This window comes from Crocuta crocuta, unplaced genomic scaffold (genome assembly GCF_008692635.1).
Source record: "Crocuta crocuta isolate KB4526 unplaced genomic scaffold, BGI_CrCroc_1.0 scaffold48, whole genome shotgun sequence".
Taxonomy (NCBI): Eukaryota; Metazoa; Chordata; class Mammalia; order Carnivora; family Hyaenidae; genus Crocuta; species Crocuta crocuta.
The window spans coordinates 12,301,561-12,309,192 of record NW_027533089.1 but is presented as its reverse complement, the minus strand read 5'-3'; the positions used below and the strand labels follow the sequence as shown (position 1 = coordinate 12,309,192).

The window sequence follows — 7,632 nt, the reverse complement described above, 5'->3', positions numbered from 1 at the left end:
CGGTTAAGCATCCGACTTTCACTTAGGTCATGATCTCGTGGTTCGTGGGTTCGAGCCCCGCGTCGGGCTCTGTGCTGACTGCCAGCTCAGAGCCTGGAGCCTGTTTCAGAGTCTGTGATTCCCTCTCTCTCTGACCCTCCCCCTGCTCATGCTGTCTCTCTCTCTCTCTCCTAGAAATAAAAAAAAAATTAAAACAAACAAACAAACAAACAAACAAAGGTGATGTGTAGGGTCGTGCCAAGACTCATACTAGACCACCTAACATGACCCCTTTTGTGTAGAACCCACCTTCAGTGATCCAATCCAACCAGCCATTCACAGAAACCCTGCAGTGTTTTGTTGAGGTGGAAACTTCTGAGAAAGTAAATGGTAATCTTCTTAGGTCTTTGATTTGTAGGAAAGACATTTAAGAAAAAACTCCTTTTGTTTCCCTTGAAATAAGGATTAGGGAGATTATATTTATTTATTTATTTTTATTTATTTTTTTAGGATTAGGAGATTTTAGTTGCAAAGGGGAAATTGGCTGAAAGATACATCAACTGTCTCTGGTTGAAAAGTATTGGCAGTCAGTGGAAATCCTCTGTGTGTTCCTGTGTTTAGCATTTATACAACATGTTTCAGTTTAAAAGCCCTTTGCTGTCATTAGTTAATTACCTCCCAAGGGCTGCAGGGTAGTTACAGGGAATACTGGAACCAAGCCAGCTTTTAGAGCTATAAGATGTATAAGTATCTGTACCAGCCCCAATTCAGGGTGTAGTTGTTACACCATTTCCCACACGTGGGTCGATTGGTTAATGTGTGGTTATCCAATCTCTAAATTTCCTTTTTTAGACTTGACATTTTCTCAATAAGTGCAAGTTACTGAAACAGAAGAGAACTTATTCCAATACCTTATCTTGTTAGTGTCTTGAAAATCAGCGCTGGTAACAGTTTTAGGTTTAGCATTAAATAAGAATCTCCAAAATGAAGGCTAAATACCGGCACTTATTAAAAGTGCCTGAATGATTCTAGAGTAGAGTCAGACTTGAGAACCATTGACTTAAATGACCAATAGAGACAGGCTCCTTCCTCGGTTCCCAACAATATCTACAAAGAAAATGAAATACAGCATTTGGCTAAGGAGAACTACTTGTTAATACATGCTACATCTTGTTTTGTATCATATATGTATTATTAATGTATATTATATGACATTATAAAAGTGCTAATAAAATTTGGAGAATATAGAAGACTGTGCATGGCTGTGAGTACATAAAAAGTCATCACACACACAAAATCACTGTTCATGTTTTATAATTTTTCTTTCCATTTTATCTTTCTGCTTTGTCTTTTAAAAATTATTGGTATTGCTATTACTAGATTCCATATACAACTTTGTATCTTGTTTTTCAAATGTACCATTATAATAAGTGTTTTCCATTGTTCCATGCTTTAAAAGATCATCTCTAAAAACAAAAGCTACTGAAGTGAGGCAAACAGGGAAATTTATATCCACGATTGAACCAAAATAGAAATTCAGGTACTTTTAGAGCCCAGGCTCATAGGAATATTTTCTACTCTGTGTCCTCTCAGCAGGAGCTAGATAGACAGGGGCTCCATTTCTGTAGCCAAATCTTGACTATATTTGGTGTGTGGTGCCCTCTACTGGGCCTCCTAGGACTGTGACCTTTTTCTGCTTGTAAACTCTATGTGTTGGGTTAGGACTCTCAAGAAGGGGGTTAGGTTGTATGTGTACATGTTTGAATTTTTTATGTTTGTATTTTTATTTAAATGTGTTTCCCTAATGCAGAACCAAAGCTATTTAGAGACAGGATCTGACCGTGGGTCTCTTCCCTTCTTATTCATTCATTCAGCAGACACTTTAGAGTCTACCATGTGCCAGGTATGGTTCTGGAGGGCTGGAGACACAAAGGCGAGATCTTCACCGCCAAGTGGCTCATTATCTAGTGGCAGAGACACAGCCAGGTGGTAGAATCTACTTTCCAAGTTCTGTATAGTCTCCCAGGAGAACTTGACCCCTTGGAGATCCTTGTCCTCCTCTCTCTAGGAAAATCATCCTCTTCAATGAAGCGTGCAGCTTTCGGAGAGACACGTGTGGCAGAGCCAGGGAGAAAGGGGACACCTTTCCAGCAGGGAAGATCTACCACGTCAGTTCTGGCAATCAGCGGGGTTGACAGCTGTCGCTGACAGCTTGCTCTCAATTTACTTAGAAAATTAAACCTTATGATGGACTAAACACATTAAGATGAAATGAGTAGAAATAATTCAGAGGTTTAATTGAGCCCCTGATAGGGAATAAACCTCATTTTCTAGAAATGTATACGCTATATGATTTTACCTAAGGAAAGCATGTTTGCATTTGGAATTTCACCTTGCTTTTTGGGGAGGGAAATGCATATGAAACCAGTTGAGTTTTTATGATCTGAGGAAGGCCTAAAGCACAGGATGAAGTGGGGGAATCTCCAAAGCACTCAGGATCACTTCTTTTGCTACAAACCCTCCTTGACTGCGTTATGTACAATTATGCAAGATCATCTATAGATTGGCAAAATCTCCCCCCTCCCCTTTTTTGAACCTGAGGACTTTGATGATGATATTGAGTCTACAAGGTTGACTCCGTACAGCTATAGACCATGATTGTATACTATTTTTCATGAATGTGGAACTGGTAGTTTCTTGTTGTACGGTCTTGTACAAGTAACTTAACTCTCTTTAATTTGCCTCATTTGGAAGGGATGTAACCTATCTCCTTGTAAGGATACAAATAAGGCATATAAAGAGTCCATCAAAATCCCTGGCACACGAGAGCTGCTGAGTAGAACACAGTAGGCACTTCAGAATGATAGACAGACACATACGGGCTCTGGAGCCAGGTGGCTGGGGTCTGAATCTTGCCTCTTTTCTTTTTTTTTTTTTTTTTTTTTTTTTTTTTTTAAGCAGTGTGACCTTGGCAAGTAACTCAACCTTTCTGGGTTTCAGTTTCCTTATCAGTAAAGTGGGGGCAATACTACTACCTACATCATAGGATTCTTTTTTTTTTTATGTTTAAATGTTTATTTATTCATTTTTGAGACAGAGAGAGAGAGAGAGAGAGAACATGTGTGCACATGCAACCAAGGAGGGGCAGAGAGAGAGGGAGACACAGAATCCAAAGAAGGCTCCAGGCTCCAAGCTGTCAGGATAGAGTCTGACGCAGGGCTCAGACCCATGAACCTCAAGATCATGACCTGAGCCAAAGTCAGATACTCAACCAACTGAACCACTCAGGCACCCCTACATCATAGGACTCTTAAGTAGATAAAAGGAGTTAATGAATGTAAAGTGCTTTGGAACACTTATTAATATATAGGGCTTGGTAAAAGCTAATTACTATTTTAATTGCTATTCCTTTTAGCTTTTAGAGACACCTGCATCTTTTCAAGTTGTATATTAAAATTGGAGAGAGACATCTTCTCATAGGTATAAAACACATCTATGCAGTGCTGTTAACACCAGCTGTTTTCAGCAGATTTCTATTGCTGTGGTTCTGTAAGCAGCTCTCCTTTGATAAGTCCTCAGAGCCCTCAGTAGGAATTACTTTGTTTATGTTAAGTTTGACTGCTCTGCCTTAAGACAGTCATTTTTTAGTTCTTGAACTCCCTCTCTAAGTATTTATGAATTCCCTAAAGAACACGGAGAGGAAGAATTATTTGGAGCAAACAAAGAAGGCATTGTGAAATCAGAACTCCCCTTTGGAACCCTACTGTCACTTATTCTCCAAAATAATCGTAAGATGCTGTGATTTTGTGCAGAGGAAGCTCTGGGCACTCACTTTCAGTCAGGTTCAGTCTTTGCATCAGTGGTGATTTTGCTCCTATACAGCACCAATGTGCTACCTAGAGGCCATAGAAAGGAGGTACAGAGAAGGGTGTCCGTTCCCAAAGAGAATGAACAAAGAGCTAGACAAGGAATACAACTAACAAACTCACTACAACAAAAAGCCAATTGTGCTAACCACTATTAAGGTGACACAGAGGGAAGGGGATTCTGACTAAGAGCTTAGGGAGAGGTTTCCAAAGAGGCAACATGAATATCGAACCTTGAAGAATAGCAGAGGAGGAAAGAAACACAATAGAAGCAGAGAGAACAGGGTGAGCAAAGGTTTACGAAAATACATGGCTTGTTTGGGTAACAGCAGATGGTCCTGTGTTGTTGGAGCAGAAAGTATGTAGGTGGAGGGTCAGGAGATGAGGAACAGTGGTCCCTGAGTCCTCAGGGAGTCTTCATACCTCCCTCTTCTCACGTTCTGGGGAGGGTGGAGGGTGATGGTGGGGCTTCTTTGACAGCTCCCTCAGGATCAGGTATAAGGTAGCCTCCCCCCCCCCCATTTCCTCTTTCTCCCTGCAGGCTTCTCTTGACCTCAATCCATACATCCTTTTAACCTCTGCACTTAATAAAACATATTCTCTTCTGCTTTCCCAATAGGCTTTGCTGCTCTGGCATTTACTAATCTGCCACCTATTGCGAAATAAATGGAGGATGAAATAGTCTAAGACTTTGAACAAAACCTTGGCCCCTCAGGGTAAAATATCTAAGCCTCAACAAGTGGGAATAGGCCCGGTTGCCTGGCTAGTTTCTGGGGGACTGGAAAGAGATGACAGTGAAGGAAGAAAATGATGTTTGGCACATAGTTGGTGCTCAATCAATATTGCTTCAGTAAAGGGATGACTTGATGGACTCTCGGGTATTGCAAGGCGTCTGAGGTATTGTGGGGTATCTAGGTATGGCCACCTGCCTCTGCCCTGGGAGAGAGGAAGGGGAGAAGATATCTGGGTATTCTGGCTCTCCATGCATTTGTGCTGAGGCCAGTTGTTTTTCCTCGACGTAGAAGTTCCATGACTGGTAGTTTACACTTTCAAGAGAGAAAGAAGGGTGAGAGTGAGTGTGTGTGTGTGTATGTGTGTGCGCGCGCGTGTGTGTGTCTGTCTGCGCGTGTGTGCTGACACACATGCATATAACACACAAATACAAATAACGACCCAATACTTATTTCCTTACACTCATGCCAAGGCCTGAATACCATAGGTTACAAACCATTCCTTTGCCACGATACCAAGAAAAATAATAAGTTAAAAATGTCAAGTGAGAGCTCTTTCTGGCATTTAGGATCCACTTTCATGGTCCTTACGGTCTCTGTTAGACCCCAGCTGCCAAAATGGCAAAGCAGATTGAGAGCGAGTATGCTTTTCAGGAAGCCTTGAACAGTGTAGGGGATAAACTTGTAGTAGTTGACTTCTCAGCCATGTGGTGAGGGCCTTGCAAAACGATCAAGCCTTTCTTTCATTCCTTCTCTGAGAAGTATTCCAACATGGCGTTCCTTGAAGTAGACGTGGATGACTGTCAGGATGTTGCTTCAGAATGTGAAGTCAAATGCATTCCAGTTTTTTAAACAGGGACAAAAGATGGGTGAATTTTCTGGAGCTAATAAGGAAAAACTTGAAGCTACCATTAATGAATTAATCTAATTATGTTTTCTGACAACATAACCAGCCATTGGCCACTGAAAACTTGTACATTTTTTTTTTTTATTTACGGGAAGGAAAGATCAAGTATGAAGACTGTCTACCCAACTGCCATCTGATTATTAAGTGACAATAAAATATTAAGTCTGCTCTTAAAAAAAAAAGTCAAGAGAGTTCAGTTTTACTTAGTAAATATATGTGCTCAGCACTAGGATACAAAGAAGACTTGGTTCTAATCTCATAGGGCTTAGAATATGGGTGGACATAGAGCCAAACAGCATTTACTACAAGGGAGACAGTGCTGTAACAGAGGTTAGCTCGGGGCCTTGCTACTCCACGTATGGTTTGAGCATCAGCAGCAGCGTCTCCTGGAAACCTGTGAGGAGTACAGACTCTGGCTCCAACCCAGACTGACTGTGGATGTGAGTTTTAATGAGATTGCTAGGTGAATCAGATGTGCATTAATATTTGAGAAGTACTGGCCTAGGGTGCGGGGATGGGACGTGGGAGTGTTTCTTAGAGGAAGTAAATCCTGAGCTATGTTCTGAGAATGGGTGGGGTTAACTGGGTGGTATCACAAGCACAGAGAAAAGCATAAGTAAAAGTTGAGTGGCATGAAAGAGCATAGGGATGGTTTGGGAAGCAGCTTAAAGCTGATCCACAAGAGGGAGAGAGTATAGGAGAGAGGAGGAGGGAGAAATGCAGGAAGTCGGCAGGTCAGGCAGTGGCCAGATCTGCACGTGCTCTAGGTTACGTAGCTTTGCCTCGATCTAATCCATGATAGAGATGCATGATGAGATGTTTGGGTTAGTGTTTAGAACACTGCAGCCCCGAGAAGCCTGGGAAGTCAAGGCCAAAGGGCAGAGAAATTATTTAGGAAGATACAGCAACAGTTTGGGAGGGAGAGAATGCGTAGGTAGGAACCGCAGGTAGTGCAGTGGGGATGGAGAGAAGGGAACAAGTTTAAGTAAGTTTAAGAGGTAATAAACAGATGAAAGACTTCAGTATGAACTGGCGTGAGAGGATGGGAGAGGGCTGTGTCTTGACTAGATGAATCGTGTAGGCTTCTGGCTAGGATTAGTGGGTGGTTGCTCACGACACTACTAACAGATGAAAGAATAAAGGAGGATAAGCAGGTTTGAGGGGGGGAATTATGAGTTCAGTTTTCAACATGTTCAGCTCAGGTGACTAGAAAACATGTATAGGATGGGAATAAAAAGAAAACAAGGGTGGAGAATGGCTGAATCAATCAGGGCAGGGAAGGAAAATGATGAGGAAGAAACCATGCCGCGTCCAGGTTTGGGGTTACGGTAATACACATAATATATCCCTGAGTTTTTCCTCCAGTCATATTTCCATAGGCTGCCTTCTTGGAACATGGTTCCAGAAACTGGTCGGACCTCAAAGAAGAGCAAATGCATGATTCATGAGTCATGGTTTCCTATCCTATGATCAACTCATTGTTGACGCGATTTGCTCTACTAAAAGAAAAATAAAAAATTAGACCTGGAGTTCAAGGTGCTCCAGGGTCAGAAAGAACAGTTGTCTTTTTCCATATTGACCTGTGGGGTGAATAATTCTGCCCACTTCCCCAACACTACTTTCAAAGTAGAGGTAATACAATGCCAACGTGTGTGGAGGTTTGTGCATGGTCATTCTTCAAGTTATGGATGCCTTCTGCCACAAATCATGCCTGCTTTTGAACTTGTACAGCACTTTCATTTTGGACCTTAAAATTCAGAAATTGGTAATCGCTTGTTTTGGATCATTTCCATAATGACTTCCTATCTTGCAATCTGTTCTCTGCTCACAGAGTTGTAAAAATCGTCTGGGACTTCTGCGTCTCCACAGCAAAAAGTCCAAAAACACTTTAACATTTTCGGTACAGTTATCACCAGCCAATAAAAAGCAAAAGGTCGGCACGTGGTTTATTAGTTTGGGCAGGAGGAAGGTATACCAACTAGATCCTTTCGCTCTTGCCAGGATCAAACATGGCGGGCCGCAGTCAGAATTTCCCGAACACCCGGTTCGCTTTCCCGTGACCCTATTCAGTCTTCGGCACTCCTCTTTTCCACCTTCCTTCCTCCTCAGCCACTCCCAGAGGGTCAGCACCCGGGAGCGCGACGGCGGA

At 42.1% G+C, this 7,632-nt stretch overlaps 1 pseudogene; it reads left to right on the top strand.

The window, feature by feature from the left end:
• The first annotated feature begins 5,194 nt into the window (after positions 1-5,194).
• LOC144216733 (thioredoxin pseudogene) lies at positions 5,195-5,504 on the top strand (annotated as a pseudogene).
• Positions 5,505-7,632: the final 2,128 nt, after the last annotated feature.